The sequence below is a fragment of the Triplophysa rosa genome, linkage group LG12, assembly GCF_024868665.1.
Source record: "Triplophysa rosa linkage group LG12, Trosa_1v2, whole genome shotgun sequence".
NCBI lineage: Eukaryota > Metazoa > Chordata > Actinopteri > Cypriniformes > Nemacheilidae > Triplophysa > Triplophysa rosa.
Window position 1 is genome coordinate 2934150 of NC_079901.1, and position 23369 is coordinate 2957518.

The following is a 23369-nucleotide window of genomic DNA, read 5'->3' on the forward strand; positions in this document are numbered from 1 at the left end:
GAGAAAATCAGTATGAGTCATGAATAGTACGTCTTAAACTTTAGTATGCAAATAACTGTAGGTAAGAAATACCTGGGTGGTCTACTGCTTCCACCGAGATTTGTGAATGTGCATTTGATGCCACGAAAGCTAAGCAACGGACAAGTAATGAAAACGCTGTCATTCCTCAATATTTTTTAAATGACATTTAGAAATTTCGCTTAAGTTTTGTGCAAATCTGTAATGGAAACCTGGCTAGTGTCTGACATCGTGCTTGCAAGTCCACACACTCTTTAATATTATCTTTTGTAATATCTGACAACGATCGACAGTCGGAAATCATTTGGTAACTGACATTCTGAGATCTTGGTAACTGACATTCTTCCAAATATCTTCCTTTGTGTTCAGCAGAACAACTAAATGTATACAGGTTTGGAACAACCTGAGGGTGAGTACAGTGTGTGGCACTGAACACCCCTGATATTCAATAACAATTGGCCATCCTGGGTGCCAATTTAATACGCCACTTATGTTGATTGACATCTGATTTCACCTCTCGTTGAACAAAGCTTTTTTTTTACGTTCGGCAGCATATGATGTCAACGGACACGAAAGTCAAGCGAGTCACGTTCACCGAGTGCCAGAAAGACTGAATGCAGCAGCATTTACCGCTATCTTTACTCTATTTAGAACCTGGAAAAGTTTCTGTGCTGTACAAATAGCTTGTGCTATTGAAAAATATCTTTTTTTAAAGACTGCCGAAAGATAAAAAAGAAGCAAATGGATCGCTGCAATTTGATGAAACAAATGGAATATTAAGTAGCCATTTCATGTCAAACTAAGGTACGTTTTTGGTGAACCATACCATAATAGTGTTTACATACTTTCTAACGTTACACTTTTATATGTTGTGTAAATGTAAAGTTTTCCCAGCATTATTTAACTTTAGATATATAAAAACAGAGTGTTGGGAGAGATCACCTATTTCTTTTAACATTCTAGTCAAGTCAACTTTATTAAGCACTTTTTACAATCTTCATTGTTACAAAGCAGCTGTACATGAAACATCTTGACTATAAGCAAAACATTTAGTTACAAGTAAAAACAAAAAGGTGAAAACACAGAAGACAGACACGCCCGTGCACACTGGTTCAAACACACCCACATAAAAACTTGACAAGAAAAGTACCTAAGATATTAAGTCTTGTTTTATGAAAAAGAATGTAAGAATAAAGTAAGTTTATGGTAAAAACAAGCAAAAAAATCTGTCCATGTCCAAAAATGAACTTGAATTTAGTTTGACCTTTTTCTCAAGTACTTAATTCAAGTTTATTTTTCTCACCCCATGGACATATTTTTTGCTTTTTCCCCCCATAAACTTACTTGGGTAAGGTCACTTTTCTTGTCAAGTAATTGTATTTTGATTTAAGAATGTTTAGATATTTGTACTATAAAACAAGACAAAGACACTTAGTAAGAATGTCATTTTTTGCAGTGCTCACACAGGCGCACACATGCTCGGACGCGCGTGCACACATGCACAGTGGTTATCACAGAGAAGCACACATTTAAGATAAAGGAGAGAGAAACACAGGTCAAATATTAAACAGACTATAAATCCCTATATGTAATATTAAATAAGTTAAGTAAAACTGTAATTCTAATTCTAAAGGTGAAAACAAAACAAACTTTAGAAATACACAAACATAATAAGCCTCTGTCTAATCAAAACTAACTATGACAGGTGCAATAAGAATAGGTGAAAATGAACGAATGTCTCCGACAGCATTACATTTTGCTCTGCTAGTTTTACAGCCAATCACAAGTTTATCATTAACAACCGGGTACAGATACATTGTAAGAAAGAGATTCATTGTGCAGAGTAGTCAGATGGCAGAGTGTTTTAGTAATACTGAATGTTTTTTTTATTGTGTTCTATATATTTCCCATTTGAATAACCGTTTTGATTGTCATGATGTTCGGCAAAAACAGCAATAAAATCATTCGTAAAAGTTTCTCATATCTGAAAGTAATAATCAAGGTTACAGCATCAAGTGCAACAATCAGCATCAATGACTTTGTTTAAGTCTTGCAGTCCTATGGAATGAATATATATTTTATATTTATAACATCTGACATGTTGCTGTGATCCACATCAATTTAAAGACACTTCTGATGCTGCTTTGTTTCAGTTTAAATTAAAACGAGTTATCAGGGTTAAACTCTGTTTTCAACATTTTCATCATTTATATTTTATGATTTGTTTCATCTACATACATTTGTGCAATTGTTTTGTATACAGTTGTCACATTTGTGACACTTAGATTGAGGAACTTTGGAAAGTAAATTATCACTTGGACCTTTAATCAGAATTCCTAGGATTTATTTATAATAATTCGATGCCAGGTCAGGGTTAAACGTTAATTTTCTGTCATGATCTGTGGCCCCCTGAAGTAGCCTTGGCCACCCCCTAGCCACCCCATATATAAAAACTCTAGCTCCGCCACTGGGTGAGTAAATTATGACAATATTTTTTCTTTTTTGGGTAAACTATCCCTCACTGTAGAAATACAACTTAAAATTGTTCTCCCAACAAAGGTATAAAGTAACTTGAACTAAGCTTTCTTAGCAAAAGTAGAAGAATGTATAGTGAACAATTAGTCTAAATGTGGTAGTAACAAAGATTCTTTTGTTGACTGATATTTAAGTGATTGCCCAAAGCGCATAAAGAAGAATTCTAGTGTTTGAAAGTTCCCAGCATGCATTGCGGCATTTTCAAATTGCTGGTTAAATTGTTTTAAATGATTGCTGTTTCAGTGTTTGCTGGCTATATTTTTGTTGTTGTTGTCTAAGTTACCTGTAGCCTACTATTTAGAGTTCCTTTTTTACTTTATGATGTTTAATGTTTGTTGATTGTTATCATGATTGAGATATCATCTAAGATGGCGCCGCAGATGGCTGCCTCGGTGTGGAGCTCTCCAGTTGTTTTAGTGTTTTTGTTAGTTTGTCCTGTTTTATGTTTTTCCCATACAATCAGTTTCACAAGAGATGAACTGCTGAACATTCGGCAGTGCACACCATCTGATCTTTTACCGGTTTTTGATTATTCGGACGTTTTACTTAACATCGTAGTCGGAGGCGCAGCGGCGCTAACAAAGCGCTCCAGGACGCGTAAGCGTGGGAAGCGACCCGGCGCGCTAATCAGTCTCAGAAAGCGCGGCTTTAAAACTGCGCTGCCTAGCATACATCTGGCGAATCTGCGCTCTCTGCCAAACAAAACGGACGAACTTCTTCTACTCTACCGGACAAATAAGGATTTTTCAAACTCTGCTGTTTTGTGTTTCGTGGAAACGTGGCTAAATGACTTCATCCCGGACAGCGCGCTACATCTGCCCGGCTACCAGCTGTTCAGAGCGGACCGCGACGCAGAATCAACGGGGAAATCGCGCGGTGGTGGGGAATGTTTCTACATCAATGAAAAGTGGTGTACAGATACAACAGTGATGAAGAAGATGTGCTGTCTCGACCTAGAAGCACTCTTCATTAACTGTAAGCCCTTTTACTCGCCGCGAGAGTTTTCCTCGTTCATTCTCGTGTGTGTTTACATTCCACCGCAAGCGCACGTGAGCGTGGCGTTACAACAGCTCGCTGATCACATCACGGACACTGAGCAACAACATCCGGACTCTGTTATTATTATTCTTGGCGACTTTAATCAGGCAAAACTTACACTCGAGCTGCCAAAATACAGCTCTGCTTTCAACACCATCATCCCATCACTGCTCCAGACAAAGTTAACCCAGCTGTCTGTTCCTGGCTCTATCTGTCAGTGGATCACCAGCTTCTGACAGACAGGCAGCAGTAAAGGTCAGTTTATGGTTCTGCGTAGGACCTACGCCGTAACATACGGCATAGCCTACGTACGTAGACGACGCCGTCGTGAACATTTATGGTTCTGCGTTGAGAGTATGCGTCATACTGCAATTACACCGCCGAAACGCTAGTTGGCTCTTTGTGTTTTCATGGGTTTGCTCTTCTTCGCCGATGTTTTGTGTGTGTGTATGCTAGTGTTTGCAAACGACAATGGAAGCCAAACCGACGTTAGAGGAAATCTCTCTCCAAGAATTCGCCGCCATCTGACAGTCTTTATAGTCCGCCGAAGAGGAGTCATACAGATGCGTGTATTTCCGAACCTCTTCAATCAGACGCTCAGTAACTTGGTCGATGTCGATGCTCACCATGTTGTTCTTTTGTGGACTCTGAACTTGCCGGAAGAAGACACCAGAGAAGAAGATGCCGGAAATGCGTAGAAGGAAGTACGATGCTGCCAAACCGACCAATCACAGCGCTTGCGGTCCGCGTAGGGTCCGCGTTGAGTTGACGCGTTGTTACATTTTTGGAGAGGTGCGCGTCAGGCTACGGCGTAGGGTACGCACAGGGTACGCGGCTCTGCAGTAGCTACGCCGTAGGTTACGGCGTAGGTCCTACGCAGAACCATAAACTGAGCCATTAGTGAGAATGGGGAAACTCACATCCAGCACCCGCACAATCAGCACTGGCGCCCCCCAGGGGTGCGTTCTCTCCCCACTGCTCTTCTCCCTGTACACAAATGACTGCACTGCCCAGGACCCTTCTGTCAGACTTCTGAAGTTCGCAGACGACACCACACTCATGGCCTCATCCAGGATGGTGATGAGTCTGCGTACAGACAGGAGGCTGAGCAGCTGGCTGTCTGGTGCAGTCATAACAACTTGGAGCTGAACACGCTTAAAACAGTGGAGACGATTGTGGACTTCAGGAGAAACCCCCCTGCACTCCCCCCTCTCACCATCATGAACAGCACTGTGGCAGCAGTGGAGTCATTCGGGTTCCTGGGCACCACCATCTCTCAGAACCTGAAGTGGGACAATCACATTGGCTCCATTGCTAAAAAAGCCCAGCAAAGGTTGTACTTCTTACATCAGCTGAAGAAGTTCAACCTACCACAAACTCTATTAAAACAGTTTTACTCAGCTGTCATAGAGTCTGTCCTCTGCACATCCATCACTGTCTGGTTTGGCTCAGCCACAAAATCAGACATTACAAGACTACAGAGGACGGTTCGGACTGCTGAGAAGATCATTGGTGCTCCCCTGCCCACCCTCCAAGAACTGTATACATCCAGAGTGAGGAAAAGAGCTCAGAAAATCACCCTGGACCTCTCACATCCAAGCCATCATCTCTTCACAATGCTGCCGTCTGGTCGGCGCTACAGAGCACTGAGCACCAAAACAACCAGACACAAAAACAGCTTCTTCCCTCAGGCCATCTACCTCTTAAACAGTTAAATGTTTTTACACACCGTGCAATTAATAACTCTGTGCAATAATAATTAAGTGCAATATTAATTATATCCTCCAGATAATACACTATTTTTATACAACTTTTTCTGTAAATTATATTTCATTCATTCTGCTGTATATAGCACATACCTTGTACTACAATAGTCTATTCTTATTTTTTACTTGTACATATTTACATACATACATAGCTTTACACTCTGTATATCTTTATCTTATGTTTATTGTATTGTATTTCTTGTTTTTTTTATACCCATAGGCCCTTATTTAAGTGAAGAGAAATACCAGACATAACATACACACTTAACTGTAAATTAGAAAGTGCAGGTTATGTCAGTTTTTGTGAATTATATCCATAATATTAAACATTCATCTGATTGATGCTGTGAGAGAATGCTTTTAAAAACATGCACATTCCCATTTTATATTCCACGTAAAGAGTTTAGTTCATCTCAGTATTGGGTCTAATTCATCAAAACCACCCGTGCATCCTGTAATAGATACTCTCGCTCTGTGTGTGGCCTTGGGTATCTTTCTCTTAATTTAATATAGAGTCTAAGCTCACAACCTGCTTTTGAAGGATCTCGCTGCTATTAAATTCATTACAATATATCACCCACTGGAGACAAGACTATGGGCAGTGAGTGGGCTGTGAATGAATTAATGAAGGACTCGAAAAGAGAATATCCGTCTCTCATACATCCCGCACAAGAACCCTAAAAACACTTAAAACACTCAAAATAAAGGTAATAATTTTTGCATATACAGCATTGTTGTTGCTACTATTGTTAGGTTGGATCATCTAAATACATACAGCTAAGTACATCATTCACTGGCAGATCCCACATGACATACTACAATGTTAGGCTTGTCACACTACACTTATCCCTGGGTTAACATTTTTCCCAAAGGTAAAGGTGCACCCAGTGACCAGTAAAAGCACTGTCTGTTTCTTTGTGTAAAATATTTCTAACAAGAAATGTCTGAAATGTCTTCAAGTGGATTTCAATAACCCAACTCATCATTTCACTTCAACTCAAATGCCTTCTGTTGCTTTTTGAGGTCAAAGGTCAGAGTTCAGGCAATAAGCATGTGTTCGTAAAGGTAAAATACAGAGAATGAAGGCTACAGCCTCTGCTTTAGCTCAGCTAACACACACAGCTGCTAAAGAGACCGTCTATTCCCACTGTTTGCTTGACGTCAAAGGCCCTCTGATCTTTCACTTCAAACACACAAAAGCAGCTCGCTCCATGTTTGCCACTTACGTCTTAATGTTTAGTGTCCTTCGCCCTTTTATTGTCTCTCAGGCTACTCTGTCTGTAACATTCAGACAAGCTCTATAATGCAACAAGGGCGCAAATGTTCTAAAGATGTAGTGCAAGCACTACTAAATAGTCCGTATGACACCTATTTTGACCTCAGGGTCACATGGTCATGATAGATGCAAAAATTCTTCGAGAAACTTTATTTTTAGCCATTAACAGAAATGTCCTCTAACAAATACAAAACGGAAATGGGGAGCATCAAACAGGAAGTCACTCGGGCCGGCCTCCATGGAGATGTCAAGAAAAAGGTGGATACTAGGGATTCAGGCTGAGAGCAATGAGTGGGCGTGGTTTCAGCACAGGCAGCGGACACGCCCCCAGTGTTTGAGACCAGAGAGTACTGTTCATTTTTTTCAAGATTTTGATTAGGGCTGTGCGATTTGGGGAAATATCTAATTGCGATTTTTTTGACAGACATTGCGGTTGCGATTTGATTTGCGATTTTAACTTTTCTAATTCAAGCTTCAGCTCAATATTGTTGTGTGGCGCACAGTATGGGTATAGTTACCCTGCTGAAAGAAAACAAAAAAGCATTACAGAAATTCTAATTGTTTCATTAAAACCATTACAAAATTCATTTTTGTAGTGTGTTTTGGGCATTATTCAAATAAGGCTTACTGTTGTTCAATTGGTTCCCAACTTCCAGATTACATCACACCAATAGAATCCAAATACCAGTGTACACTATTATAGTTTCCATTAAAACAAATACAACTCCCATTGTAACCCTTAAATCCATAACATTTTCTATTGTGTTAGTGAATAAAATAGTTCATAGGTTACATAGGCTGATTTATTCTTTTTTAAGTATGTGGGGTTTTTAAAAACAAGTAGAAAATGTGCTGAATGTTTAATTTCATCCAAGTCAAATTAGCAAAACAGTTAGATAGAATTTACATTTGTTTGAAACGCGGAGATGAGGCGTGAGTTGACACAGGGTGCGCGCGTGCGTCAAGCCTCGTCCATATTGCCAGATGCCCGTGTCGAGCCGGACTCAAGTAGCCTACTATAAACGTCATTACGAAACAGGCTGTGTGTTCGCATCTAGTTTAAACGGCTCGTCCGCGAGACGCGCGAGTATGACACAGGCTGTGTGTGCACATCAGGTTTAAACGGCTCGTCCGCGAGACGCGGGGAAGTGTCGCGCGAGTATGACACAGGCTGTGTGTGCGGTCTTCTGAATTGGACGGTTCTTTAGTATTTATTTGCCTAATATGATCGATCTGACTCTGCAGATGCCATAATAATACACACTCTCTCTCTCCTGCCTTCTGTTTTTTTTTTTGTAATCACGGACGTTTACGCACGCAGTTGGCTAGGGCAGTGCTGATTAGGCATAACGGAGGTGCGCTCAAGTTGGTTAGCAAGAATGCCACTCAAAGCGGGCTTGGAACAGACGCGTTTCTTATTTTTCACATCGCTTCCACATCGCAACCTTGGCAGGTTTTTTAATAATTTATATTTGGCTGAGTGGTTAACAACACATTTTTCTATGGTCTGAGAAAATGGTTTACACGGTTTCTCCCCCATAGAAGTAAGGAAACAGCTTAACGTACCAAAACAATAACCACAGAAAACCAAATTTATGTTAAACCTTACTTGTGATAAACACTAGCTACTGTTAAACGAACAAGCACTTATTCCACAGAAAAAAATTAATAGTCTTGCGTTTTCCCCTTTATGAGCGACAACTTTTTCTACACAATAAAAACGCCTTGGGGTTTCATGGTTTGATCAATTTGAATAACCATAAATGATGCAAAACATAGGTATTTTCTAGATTATATGTAACAGGGTTCCAGTTAGTGTTAAATTCATGAAAATTGGGACATCTCCATACTGATTGTTGCGCCAGCATTTGTATGAACTTGCATGGTTGTAAAGCAAGGGGGCGCTGCATTACACATGGCAGAGCCTCGTGAGATTTACATGCTGGTAAGTGCTCCGATTGTTTGGCTATAAATATGAACAAATTACATTTGTCTACGAACTTAGTTTGACGCAGATGTCTGACCAGAATGTATGTGATTCATCTGTAATCGTTTTGATCTTGTTAATCGAGTCAATTATGTAGTTTGCCGAGATAAAACGGAGATTATGATTGCAAAATGGCATGGCTGCTGTGGTTTGAATGTATATTTGTCTCGTTTTAAAGATATAGCCAAGCATCATTGAGCCACTGTATAACAACAACTTTGATATTGTCCCAGGTATGTAGTTTATTGTTATGTTTGAATTGATACAGTCATGCGTGTTCTCTTTGTTACTGCCCTGTTTATTTACTTTATAAAAATAATACAAAATGATGGTCACTTACTGTTCGAATGCATTAATTTGCAATGTATAGTCATATATTTGTACTGAGAGACGATAGAAAGGAAAGGATTTTTGTATGTTACTTTAAATAATTATTTTCTTTATATTCTTTTTTTACCATTATTCAATTATTGTACATTTGTACCAAGGCATTACACATGGCAGAGCCTCGTGAGATGTACATGCTGATATAGCCAAGTATCATTGAGTCACTGTATAACAACAACTTTGATATTGTCCCAGATGCTGATGCGACTAAAATAAAGCAAAGATTTAAGTGACCGTCCACCTGCTTCCTGAGTGATTACTGCCCGGAAGAGACAGTCACATTATATAACATCCATCACTGAAATGCCGTGAACAAACAAACACACCTCAAACTTCTCTCCCTATCGCAAGAGTAACGAGCTGCAGTGCAGACCCACATCGCAGCCAAACTTGACGCAGAACAGCCAATCTTGATGGTAGGCGGTGTATGTCGTCTGGCAATACTTACTATTGTTACGAAACAGGGATCCCGACTTATAAAAATCTTTCCGAAACAAATTGGAGTGCTGGGGGAGTGTATCAAGCACAGAAATACTACGTCATACATCCAACTAGTTTTTAACAAGTTGACCATGTTAAAGCATGAGAAGCCAGCACGTTTAACATTGTAAAGAAGTCAGAATGCATGAAACAGCCTTAAACCCCCGTTTAATGTCCTCTGGCAGAGTTTGAAACTAGCTCCGTATATAAACATTGGTCTATAGTCGCAGATTCCCGGACCAATAACACGTGAGCTAAACGTTCTTATAACACAAATAACACACCATTCTATGTAACGTAAACAATGAGATACAACTTAAATTTCCAAAAACCGAGCCCTGTATTGATCTCAGGTGGCAGTCGGCTGAGACAAGACCGAAGGGATCGTTTGCAAAGTGCAAAACCCAGAGATCAATAGGCTACTAAAATTAACTTCAGTGGTACATACTGTATGCCTATGACTAAAACAAGTTTAAATTCAGCAGGAGAGCATTAATGTGTAAACTGAATTTGGTGACACCATAGTGTGTAACATTTTTTTTGTAGTAACGCTTTTCGGGTTTACAGTCACTTTGCAGACAGTCCCTTCGGACTTGTCCATGTCGCCTGCTCATATAGACAGGGATGCACATAAGTGGTGCGCAGGTGCGCATGCGCGACCAAAATAAAAAATGCGCTCTGTAAATAAGTTTAGAACGCTCATTTGCTTACTGACATGGTTGAAACCTTTTGATGCACAATCACTGTTTTAGACCGACTAAATGTAATACTGGATAAGATTTCTGTTTGTACTGAATGCTGCCAAATCTACTGCTATCTCGTTTGTTCCCGGTGATAAACGGGACCTGGGTGTAAATGATGAAAAACGGAGTATTGGTAGCTCCGCCTTTGTTGGTTCTACTTTCGTTACTAGAGAAGCATGCGGCACGTGCAGCCTATGTGAATGTCTGGAACTGCGCTGCCTCTGTGAATGTCTGGAACTGCGCTGCGCTGCCCTGCACGTCTACCAAAACACCGCTTCTCTTAAACTTTCTAAAAGGACAAGCTGTTTAAACTTGACACTTGCACACAGGCACGGTATATCTACAGGCACGGTATATACAGGTATGGCAATGAAACAAAAGCTACAGGCACGGTATATACAGGTATGGCAATGAGACGCAGTGTCTCGTTCCCTATCTCAGGGAACTATGGTTACAGTCGTAACCTGAGACGTTCCCTTTCGAGAGAACTCAACACTGCGTCATGGAATGACTCTATGGGGGACGACATGCCCACTACGCCATAGTGAGTTGTGACTGTCCTGGTGTGAAGGAGTCTACGCACATTCCAGGACATAAGAACCTGGGATCCAGGTAAGGAAGAAAGGTCTAGATTGTAGAACCTCATAAATGTATGCGGGGAAGACCAACCCGCAGCATCACAAATATCTTGCATAGATGCCCCCAACAGAAGGGCCTGCGAAGAGGCCATACTCCTAGTAGAATGAGCCCTGACTCTTAGAGGTGAAGGCCTTCCGTTCACCTCATAAGCCAAAGAAATTGCCTCTACGACCCATCTACTGATGGTCTGTTTAGAGGCCGGCTGACCTCTACCTCGAGGTCCAAAGCAGACCAACAATTTGTCAGACTTTCTCCACAGAGAAGTCCTTCCTATATACTCCTGCAATGCCCTGACCGTGCATAATAAATATAACCTTTGGTGATCCGCCAACTCGTGGGGTGGAGGGTAAAAGGCCTGGAGAACTAGGGTCCTGGCAACATTGCGAGGTACCTTCGGAACATATCCCGGTTTAGGGTGCAGAATAGCCTTGATATTCCCTGGGGCGAACTCCAAACATGGGGGGACGCCAAAAGAGCTTGAAGGTACCTACCCTCCTCAGAGAGGTAATGGCTAGTAAGAAGGCCAGCTTGAGGGATACATTTTTGTCTGAGCTGGACTCCATAGGCTCAAAAGGTGCCTGGGAAATCCCTTCTAGGACTATGGCTAGGTCCCACGCCGGAACTCTAGTCTGAGAAGGAGGTCTCATTCTTACGGTGCCACGCAGGAAACGAACGACCAAGGGGTCTCCCCACTGACCCCTGAGGCAGAGGGGAGCGAAAGGCAGAGATAGCTGCCACATATACCTTGATAGTAGAAGGAGCTAGACCTGTAGAAAAACGGTCTTGAAGAAACTCTAGAACTGAAGCCAACGGGCAGTTAACTGGGTCCAAATTCCTTTCATTACACCATAAGGTGAACAGTCTCCACTTCAAGGCATAAAGTTTCCTGGTGGAGGGAGCCCTAGAATTCAGGATGGTCTCAACAACCTCAGAGGAGACCTTGGTTTAACAATTCACTCCCCTCAGTGGCCAAGCCCAAAGTTTCCACAACTCTGGGCGGGGGTGAAATATTGTACCCCTGGCTTGAGTTAGGAGGTCCCTCCTCAGAGGAATCTCCAATGGCTGACCCGCTAGGAGTGTCAGAAGATCTGTGAACCAAACTCTGGCAGGCCAAAAGGGGGCTATTAATAAGAGGCTGACCCCTTCCTGTTGGACTCTCTCTAGAACTCCTGGGAGCAGAGCGACTGGGGGAAAGGCATACAGACGCTGCCTTGGCCACGTCTGTACCATGGCATCCAGTCCCAATGGGGCTGGATGAGTCAGAGAAAACCACAGAGGGCAATGAGACGTCTCTTGGGACGCAAACAGATCGATCTCGGCTCGGCCGAACCTTTCTCAGATCTGCTCCACCACTTCTGGGTGGAGTCTCAATTCCCCGGGCCTCAGCCCCTGCCTTGACAGCATGTCTGCTCCCACATTCTGAACTCCAGGGAGGTACATCGCCCTGAGCGATATAAACTTCTCCTGGGCCCAGAGAACCTGGTGTGGCAGTTTGCAGAGAGGGCGTGACCTCAGGCCCCCTTGATGATTTAAGTAAGAGACCACTGTCGTATTGTCTGTTCTGACTAAAACATGATGGCCTCTGAGGACTGGGACGAAGTACTTCAGTGCTCGTAGTACAGCTAACATCTCCAGGCAATTTATGTGCCAGTGGTGATGCTGCTCTCTCCAAAGCCCACTGGCTGAGTGACCTTCCACTATTGCCCCCCAGCCTGTGAGGGACGCATCCGTCGTCACTATTTTCCTGGGACATTGCGCCCCCAATTTCAGACCTTGATTCAGAAACCAAGGTTTCTTCCATATAATCAGGGAACGAAGGCATCTGCGTGTAACTCTGATCATACGGAACGGGTTGCCTCTTGGGGAAAACCCTTTACTCTTGAGCCACCACTGTAAGGGTCTCATATGCAGGATGCCAAAAGGAACTATGTTGGACGCTGCCGACATTAGACCCAATATTCTTTGGAAATACTTCACAGTGTAGGCATGGCCTAGCCTGATCCTGGACACCGCTGACAGGATCGATTCGACACGTGCAGGGGTCAACTGTGCCTGCATCGTGACCGAATCCCACACTACCCCCAGGAATGTAGTCCTCTGTTGGGGAGTCAGGTTGCTCTTTTTGGCATTGAGCCGTAACCCCAGACGCTTCATATGGTCGAGGACAAGATCTCGATGTCGAACCGCCATCTCGTGAGACTGAGCTAATATTAACCAGTCGTCTATGTAATTTAATATGCGTATCCCTTGAAATCTCAATGGAGCAAGGGCTGAATCCATGCATTTTGTGAAGGTGCGTGGGGAGAGAGCTAGGCCGAATGGAAGAACTCGATATTGGTAAGCTTTGCCCCCGAAAGCGAACCTAAGAAACTTCTGATGTTGAGGAAGGATACATATGTGGAAGTACGCATCTTTCAGATCTATCGTGTTGAGCCAGTCCTCTGATCTGATTCCGGCTACAATAATAGGGATAGTGAGCATCTTGAACTTGTATCTCCTCAGAGATTTGTTTAGATGTCTCAGATCCAAAATGGGCCTCAGCCCTCCATCCTTTTTTGGAACTATGAAGTACCGACGGTAAAAACCTGTTTGACTCTCGTGGGGGGAAACATACTCTATGGCCCCTTTCGCTAAGAGAGACAACACCTCTTGTTCTAACACCCGAGCTTTTTTGGGGTCCACCTCGGTGGAGAACACCCCTCTGAAATTTGGAGGGCGGAAAGCGAATTGAATCCTGTACCCCTTCTCTATCGTGCAGAGAAGCCATTACGTGAGATTGGGGAGCTTCCTCCACTCGTGGAAGAAGTACACTAAGGGAGTCAGCCTCTCAACGCTGACTCCAGAAGTGTGAAGTTCGGTGCCCTGAAGCGATTGAACGGCAGGGGATGATGGCCCCTTTACCTTCTTTCTTATGAACACTAGGTCTACAGCGTCTTCGGGTAGACTCTGTGCTGTGAAAGTCGACGTGTCCCGAAGCGTCATAGACGGCGGGGTTAATGTATCCTCTTCCAGACGGCTTCTTGAGAGGACAGGACTCATCTGACCTCCAAGAGGGGGCGCCCTCTGATTCCCTGTCACAAAGTCAGGGTTTTTTTGGCAGCAGACTTCCGATTTGAGACAATGGTAGTTCTCAAATTGGGTCTAGCCTGTTTAGCAGGATATCGAGGTTGCTGACTTGACCCCCAAGCTCTCTGAGGGGGGGCACGAGTAGCAACACTCTGTTTCTGCTGCTGTCTATATGTGCTTGTGGATGGCACTGGCTGGGGCTGCCCTCGGGCTACAGGCCTCTGGGGGTAAGAGCGGCGAGGAATGAATGTATTAAAAGTGGCCGATTGGCGCTTTGTCTCTTGGTACCGGTCAACAACAGTGTTGACCGTGTCACCAAAGAGGCTTTGAATTGATAAATTCAGCCATAAATGTCTCTCCGTGGCTACCAGTGCCGCCATGGAGTGGCCAGTACTTTGGGCTGTCTCCTTGGTAGCCCGGAGAGTGAGATCTGCCACTGTCTTGAGATCTTCCACCGTCTTGAGATCTTCCACCTTGGGCATCATCCCATAGCCTTTGTCTCTAGCCCCTAAGACTGGAGAAACTAGACGTGGTGGCTATACGTGAGGAGTATGGCTTTCTCCACGATTTAGACAGCTCATCATGTAAATCAGGAAAAACGGTAACCCCCTACGCTGTGGCTGTACCCGCTTTATTAAGAACCTTTTGTCCAACTTGCTAGCGGGCTTAACCTCTGTTTGCTCTATGGGCCAGTCAACATTCAGTTTGGCTGCCGCCCGGGCAACAACCTCCACAATCTCCTCATACCCAGGGGAAAGACATCCAATACATCTGTATTAATACTAGCACTCTCTTGGTCCTCAAAACTAGAGCAGTGCATAGAGCTCTCGGACAGGGCGGGAGAAGCCGCCATGCGGTAGGGATGTGCCGAATGAAGCTTCTGAATCAATGAGGCTTTTTCAAAAAAATGTATCGGTGCTTCGAAGCTTTTGACACAGTGCTGTACTTCGCCATCTGGTGGTCAATAAAAATTCCTACACCAACTGTGTCACTCAGATATTTTGTTCATTGAAATGTTTTTATAAGTTTTATTTGTATAGGTAATATATAATTTAATAATATATAGAATTAGAACTCAAAGTAACAAAGAAAAATAAGCACATCCAGTTCTTAAGTAACATGAATAATAATTTAATATATATGAAGACTTCCAAAATTAGATTTTTTTAATTTCTGTTTTTCAAAATTTTAACAAATTATGTTTTTTATGGTGCATTCCACTTAATATCAATTAAACTGTAGTTGGTTTAAGCCATAATAACTCGAAAAATGCGGCAATCTAACACAAAAAAAACATGATAAAAAAAGTTTGGAACTAAACTCTTCATATATACAGTATATATATAATATAGTGTGAATGTGGACACAATTTTAAGTGTTTGGTTGGTGTTGGCCTTAAATCCAACATATTCTGTAAACCTTAAATACAATAGATTAACCCACCAAACTAATGGATACTAAAGTACTCTGTGTTCTTAAATAGTGTAATCTATTACAACAAATAAAAATGGAATAGAATATGAAAATCTAAACTCGAAACGGGTGACTTTCCTTGCATTTTAATTACTTTATTGCTCATTTGTTGAGGGAAATAGATAGTTTTTATTGTCCCAGCGGAAATTTCTTTATTATTAATATGTATTTTACCCTCTCCCCAGATGGGGCAGACTGGTGCTCTGTTGTTTGAGTATCGTTGCCCAGAGCGTTTGGATGTTTGGAGCGTAAGTGACGAAGCATTGAGGATGTATTATTGGAATAAGACAAAGTTTGCTCGCATATCAGACATGACACTTTATTAGCAGTGTCGAGACTGAAGTGTTCCCACACTTGAGAACAGGGTCTCTTGCGTGCATTCTCCATTTAAAGATCAAACACACTTCTGCACGTGTAAGCTGCAGAGAACCGAGGACGGCGTTTACTAGCAGAAAACCAGTCTGTGGTTGAAGAAACACTTTTATACTTTTTGGGAACAGTGTTAAACCTGCAATTAACTATTTGACAACAGACATTAACATGGTTTTAAATAGTACTTTAATTAGCAATACAAAATGATAAAATTATATAAATTAAATATATAATTATAACATTCCTATGGTTCAGCGCAATCGACGCGCTTTGAGTTTGATCCCTGCGTGACGTGTCAGTGAGGTAACGAAGCTTTGTTTCCTCAGGTCACGTGACAGACTCATTTCAAGCAATGCTCCGGAACACTGTTTCGAAGCACTAGTGTGTCGAAAACTCGATACGTGTGTCGACACGGGGTGTCGAGCAACCCATCCCTACCATGCGGGCTCCCGAATCCCTTCCGAAAGCACTGTGACTGGGGGACTGAGAAGAGGAAGCAGTCTCAGCACCCCCACGAAGCTCCATCTGTGAGCCCCATGATCTGAGATGCCACGCCGCCTCGACAGAAGCGGGTCCCAAACCATGAGGCTTGCGGATTTTGCCTGACTCGTCAAACAAAGCTGCACGGGAGTTGAGCGTTCTGAGGGGTAGCCACAGACAGTGTTCACAGGCAGCTCCCTCAAGAGCTGCCTTAGCATGCTCAGCTCCCAAACATTCTACACATAACTCGTGTGTATCCCCACCAGTAATGTATCTAGGGCAGGGTGTAGCACACGGCTTATAATTTAACTTTCTCTTACTCATTTTACTAAAATTATCTATCACAACTCTTTGATAACTTTAGATAAGGGACAAGACACATTCACATACACAGAGCGCGTTGCTGAAATGGCAGAAGCTGAGTTGCCGCTGTTTACCGCGGTCTATTTATACCTTCCGGTATTCGCGTCACTCGTGACGTCATCGGTGATGTCATGTCCTCGCGACTATAAATCGCGAGTTAGTTCCATACACAATTTCACGCGAGTCACGCTGCTGGCGTTCCCCCATAGAGTCATTCCATGACGCAGTGTTGAGTTCCCTCGAAAGGGAACTTATGTGCACCCCTGCATATAGAGATCAATTCATATTATAAGACTCGTTTTGAGGAAGACTGGGTTGTAGATTATATGTTATATGTGTTATAACAACGTTTAGCTCACGAGTTATTGGTCCGGGAATCTAATATACAGTGGCTTGCAAAAGTATTCATCCCCCTTCATTTTATTCACATTTTGTTATGCTGCTGCCTTATCTTAAACTACTTTAAATGATTATTTTTTTTACATTAATCTACACTCCATGCACAATAATGACAAAACAAAAAACTGATTTTTGACAGCTTTGCAAATTTATTAAAAATAAAAAACAAAAATAAGTACATTGCATAAGTATTCATACCCTCAACTCAGAAAATTGTTATAGCGCCTTTACAGACTCAAATCTTTTTGGGTATGATGTGAAAAGCTTTACACATCTGCATTTGGCAATTTTCGGTCATTCTTCTCCTCAGATCCTTTCAAACTCTGTCAGGTTGGATGGAGATCATCAGTAGACAGACATTTTCAGGTTTCTAGGGTTCAAGCACTAGCTGGGCCACTCAAGGACAGAGTTGTCCATAAGCCACTCTTGCATTGTTTTAGTTGTGTGCTTAGGATCATTGTCATGTTGGAGAATTAACCTTCTGCCCTGTCCGAGGTCCTGAATGTTCTGGGCTAGGTTTTCATGATCATTATCCCCGTTTTGTGTACAGTCCCTGAAGCTGAAAAACACCCCCACATCATGATGCTGTTTCCACTACACTTTACTGTTAAGACGGTATTGTACATGTGTTGAGCAGTGCTTGGTTTTCTCCAGACATGATGCATGAATCTGAGATTGATCAGACCGGAATATCTTGTTTCTGACAGTTTGAAAGATTCGTTGAAGTACGTTTTTGCATATTTTAAGTTTCCATGTGTCTTCACTGAGCAAAGGCTTGAGTCTGACCACTAAGCCATAAAGCCCAGATTGGTGGAGTGTTGCAGTGATGTTTGTCCTTCTGTAAGTTTCTCCCATCTCCATATATGATCATGGAGCTCAACCAGTGTTATCATCAGCTTCTTGGTCACCGCTCTAACCAAGACCCTTCTCCATCGATGGCTCAGTTTGGACAGGAGGTCAGCTCAAGTAAGAGATCTGGTGGTTCCAAACCTCTTTCATTGAAGATAAATGGAGGCTACATGCTTCTTTTTCAGAAGTCTTCCCCAGATCTGTGCCTTGATACAATCCTGTCTCAAAGCTCTACTGGCAGTTCTTTTGACCTCATGTCTTGGTTTTTACTTTGATATGCATTTTCAGCTGTTGCACCCTTTATAGAGAGGTATGTGCCGCTCCAAATCATACTTATTCAATTGAATTTGGCACAGGTTAACTCCACTCGAAGTGTATAAACATCAACAAGCAAAACTAATGCTTCTGAGCTAAATTTCAAGTGTCCCAGAAAAGGGTATGAATACTTATGCAATGTACTTATTTTTGTTTTTTATTTTTAATAAATTTGCAAAGCTGTCAAAAATCAGTTTTTTGTTTTGTCATTATTGTGCATGGAGTGTAGATTAATGTAAACAAAATAATCATTTAAAGTAGTTTAAGATAAGGGAGCAGCATAACAAAATGTGAATGAAATGAAGGGGGATGAATACTTTTGCAAGCCACTGTATATGAACCGCTTGTTAATGCAGGACAACAGGACGTGTTTGTCCGAAATCACCGAATGTTTTGCGAGAGAACGCAAATATCTTTGCGAGAGAATGCAAATGTTTTGCGAGGAAACGCAATGTTTCTCAGGGGAACGCAAACGTTTTGGGAGATTAGATTTCATTTACATGTGTAAAAGAAAATTGCTTGTTCAAGGTTTTTTCGAAGTTTGCTTTATAAAACTTCCCTGTTAAAGGAATTATCAGGAAAATTCTTGAACACAGCTTTGTTTACACAGGGTTTTGAGTAATCTGTATGCATGGAAAAGACCAACTGAAAAATATCTGGAGAGCATATAAACATTTTGTCAACACGCTAAACAGTACCGTTAGTTTACAAGGCCATGTTATTAGGAGGATTAAAGCTGGAGTAAGCAAAAAAGAGAATGAACAACAATTTTTTTTGACAAACAGACCGACATACAGAGTTATTGGTTAATCAAATAAATGCGGAACAGGTATGTTTTGAGCTGTTTTTTGAAACTTGTGAAGGATGCTGCAGTTCGGATGGAGGCTGGTTGTCCTTAGCTGAACACAAAATGTGTTGTTTTAACACAACCGTTTTAGAGGGTACCCATCGCCTTAACTCTACCTTTGCAGTGCAGTGATAGGACGGGAGCTAACATGGGACATACCAATTTTACTGTGTGATGTGTATGGATTTGTATATTTAAAATCATGCAAAATGTATGAAAAAATGCAAGCATTAAGCTCTACTACTAACCCCACACCTATACACAAGTGTCAGAAAACATCTCTTGTATCTTTATCCCCTATTTGTGTTCAAGCTAGTTTTTTTACTGGTCCACCCCAAACCAAGTGTTATGGTTTGGGTCCAATTTAGGATCTCAGGATAATTTGTTTAAAATAAGCATTGTTTTCTGACACTTGTGTATAGTTGTGGGGTTAGTGGTAGAGCTTAATGCTAGCATTTTTTCATACATTTTGCATGATTTTAAATATACAAACCCATACACATCAAACAGTAAAATTGGTATGTCCCATGTTAGCTCCTTGTAACAGTCCTGTCTGCCTCCTTGTGTTCCCCTGCCAGCTTTCCCCGTGTTTTCACCCCATGGACTCATATTCACCGACCCTTTAACAGTCATGGACTACACTCCCCATAATCCTTTGCACCAGTTCGTCACCATCTTTGATTACACCCGGAAATGAGACTCATGATTGCACCCACACCTGATCGTCATTCCCTGGACTCTTTATATTCCTTGAGTTTTGTTCTGTTCAGTGCAGTACAACTAGACCTGACACTGTTTGTTCTAGCTCAGACTACTTTGTATTCCGTGGATGTTACCTTTTGTCTCTTGGATCATTTACCTGTGGATGTTACCTGTTGTCTCTTGGATTATTTACCTGTTGTCTCTTGGATTATTTACCTGTTGTCTCTTGGATTATTTACCTGTGGATGTTACATGTTGTTTTTGTACTTACTTACCCGTGGATGTTACCTGTCATTTCTGGATTTACTCACCTGTCTTCTGCGATAAACTATCACCAGTCCCCTTCAGTTCCCTATGTGGCATCGTCCTTCCATCTGCATATGTGAAGTGTTACAGAAGACCTGACCTAAAATCACGATGTCAACACCACCAGAACTGGACTATATTTTCTCTTCAGAGGCCAGCCTGTTGGACATGAAACAGGATGGCCGGCCTCTGGAGAGTTACGCGTCGGAGTTTGTCGGTTTGTGCTATTGGGTGAGTTGGAGCGATCCCTTTCTAAACTGCTTATTTCTGACTGGTCTGGATGATGATCTGCTCGCCTTTATCGTGCTCCCCCGACACTGGAGGATGTCATTAATCGAGTCCTCCAAGCGATGGGCTCTGAATTCTGTGTTGGGGGTGCTGATAAGGACTTGAGCGATGGTCATCCAGAACCAGTCGATTGCGGGGGATCGGCTCTGGCTCACCCCATATCCGCTCCGCACTCCTCCACAAAGCCTTGCCGCTGTGAGAAACTGTGTGGACGCCATAGCACGTCCTCAAAGGGCCTCGAGCCGGTCCCATCCGGTCTTCCAGACGCCTTCGAGCCGGTCCCGTCTGGCCTTCCAGTGTCCTTCCAGCCGGTCCTATTCGGCCTTCCAGTGTCCTTCGAGCCGGTCCCGTCCGGCCTTCCAGTGTCCTTCCAGCCGGTCCCGTCTGGCCTTCCAGAGGTCCTCGAGCCGGTCCCGTCCGGCCTTCCAGAGGTCCTCGAGCCGGTCCTGTCTGGCCTTCCAGAGGTCTCCGAGCCAGTCCCGTCCGGCCTTCCAGTCTCCTTCCAGCCAGTCCCGTCCGGCCTTCCAGAGGTCTTTGAGCCGGTCCCGTCCGGTCTTCCAGAGGCCTTTGAGCCGGTCCCGTCCGGTCTTCCAGAGGTCTTTGAGCCGGTCCTGTCCGGCCTTCCAGTGTCCTTCCTGCCGGTCCCGTCCGGCCTTCCAGAGGTCTTCGAGCCGGTCCCATCTGGCCTTCCAGAGGTCTTTGAGCCGGTCCCATCCGGCCATCCAGTGTCCTTACAGCCGGTCCCGTCCGGCTTCCCAGAGTTCTCGGAACTGCCAGTGCCTGTTGCGGAAGTGACTCCAGAGATCACAGCTGTGATCCTCATCTCCATGGCTGTGGCGTGCGTCAGGGCGATACGTGCGACTGAGAAGCTTCTCCCAGAGCACAGTGCCATAGCCTCTTCCCCAGTGTTCCCCGAGCCGGTTCCGTCCGGCTTTCCAGAGCCCTCGCCTGTGTGCCTCCCGGAGCCCTCGCCTGTGTGCATCCCGGAGCCCTATACTTCCGCTCCAGGCCACCAAACCGGGGAAGCGCAAGCCTGCTGCTATAGTGGATTGCCATAGTGGTGGTGACATTAGGCTGCGTCCTTGCCACGGCCACAGCATCCATCAGCCCCTGCTTCCCCGGCATCCATCAGCCCCTGCTTCCCCGGCAACACCGCCAAGGCAGCCATCAGCCCCTGCTCCTCGTCTCCCGATTCCGACGCCACGGCACCGTTCCCTGCTCCTCGCCTCCCAGCTCCACTGACTGTCTGGCTCCCGGTACGGCCCGCACCCCGCGGTCGCCCGAGCTGCCGGCACCTCCCTGGATCCCATGAACCCTGGTGCCGGTAGCACCGTCCTGGAGGCTCCCTGTCCCTTGTATCATGCACGAGGCTCTAGGACACCCACCCCCCTCCCCGGTTGTTCATAGGCACGAGGACTCGCCTTCCACGAGTACTGTAACGGTCCTGTCTGCCCCCTTGTGTTCCCCTGCCAGCTTTCCCCATGTTTTCACCCCATGGACTCATATTCACCAAACCTTTAACAGTCACGGACTACACTCCCCATAATCCTTTGCACCAGTTCATCACCATCTTTGATTACACCTGCACCTGAGACTCATGATTGCACCCACACCTGATCGTCATTCCCTGTACTCTTTATATTCCTTGAGTTTTGTTCTGTTCAGTGTCAGGTCTAGTTGTACTATGTTTGTTCTAGCTCAGACTACTTTGTATGCCGTGGATGTTACCTTTTCGTCTCTTGGATCATTTACCTGTGGATGTTACCTGTTGTCTCTTGGATTATTTACCCATGGATGTTACTTGTTGTTTTTGGATTTACTTGCCCGTGGATGTTACCTGTTGTTTCTGGATTTACTCACCTGTCTTCTGTTCACCTATTCCCTGCAATAAACTATCACCAGTTCCTGTGTGGCATCGTCCATCACATCTCGATGTCATTTCTGGGACAACACATTTTGTTACTTTAAAATAACACATACTGTTCTGTTACATAACATAATACAAACAATGTGTTAATAATTAACACACTCTTTTTAATAGTGTTTAATACCTTTACTTCTACAAGTTGTGTTATAAACACATGAGAGATGACTATATAAACACATGATGGAGAGATTAATATGTTAAAGTATGCTGTATCTGTCACTGACCAGCTCCACCCAGAACACATGGCTGTCTGCAGAGGAGCAACTGCCAAATTTATCAGATTATTGCATTTCTGCATTATCTTTACCAGAATTACGCACACACAGGGGACAGGTGCTCTAATGCTATACAAAGACCTACAGTCATGTGAAAAAGAAAGGACACCCTACAGAATTTTAGGGTTTTCCGTGTCAGGACATAATAAAGTCCTTAAGGCCTATGGACCAAATGTTTTCTATTTCTGAAACAGAAAACCAAAAAGGTAAGTAAGACCGTTTCATCGGACGCACGCATGCCTGACCCCCAGTTTACTGCCGGTTTGTGTTTGGCTAGTGTCCAATAATATATCCATTCATTTGTAATTTAATTTGTTAATATTAATTTGTAATATTATTTTACTGTCTAATAATTGTATTAAATAAATGATTTGTTGAATTTTGTTGTATGTTCCTTTTATAAACAATTTGTTGAAATGGTCCTGTAGTTCGGTCGCATTTCAAGTAATCGTATGGTACATTGACATCTAGCGGTTGAGCTTAGTATGGCAGTCTTAATTCAAAATATTGGAGAGACAAGTTTAGCCACAGTAACAGTTCTTCTCGGTTTCTTTTGATTGTAATCAGAAATAATCTACATGCACTCTATTGTTTGTGAATGTGTACCGTAAGTTTAGTTGGAGTCACAAAAGTGCGCATGCGCAGTAATGTTTGTGTTGTTAAGATGAAGCCGTCTATACAGTATGTAAGGTATGTGACACATCCACATTTAAACCAAATAGAACTAAAGAAATGAAAGATGAATTATAACGTGAGTTTTGGACAGATGTGGTAACAAATAATTCAAGTTTAAAAAGGTATACAATTGATCTTAGTCTAAAGCTCATCGTTTGTGTTT

At 43.1% G+C, this 23369-nt stretch overlaps 2 protein-coding genes across 4 annotated transcripts in view; one reads left to right on the forward strand and one right to left on the reverse strand.

Moving 5' to 3' along the window:
• Window positions 1-23369, reverse strand: part of gse1b (Gse1 coiled-coil protein b) — a 375321-nt gene that overhangs the window by 86495 nt on the left and 265457 nt on the right. The gene's annotated exons all lie outside the window — the stretch shown is intronic.
• The window catches only part of LOC130562495 (uncharacterized), a 156275-nt gene continuing 136689 nt past the window's right edge, over window positions 3784-23369 (forward strand). Inside the window, exon 1 of the transcript XR_008963968.1 lies at window positions 3784-4383. The gene's annotated coding sequence lies outside the window, so the exon portion shown is untranslated. The remainder of the gene's footprint in view (window positions 4384-23369) is intronic.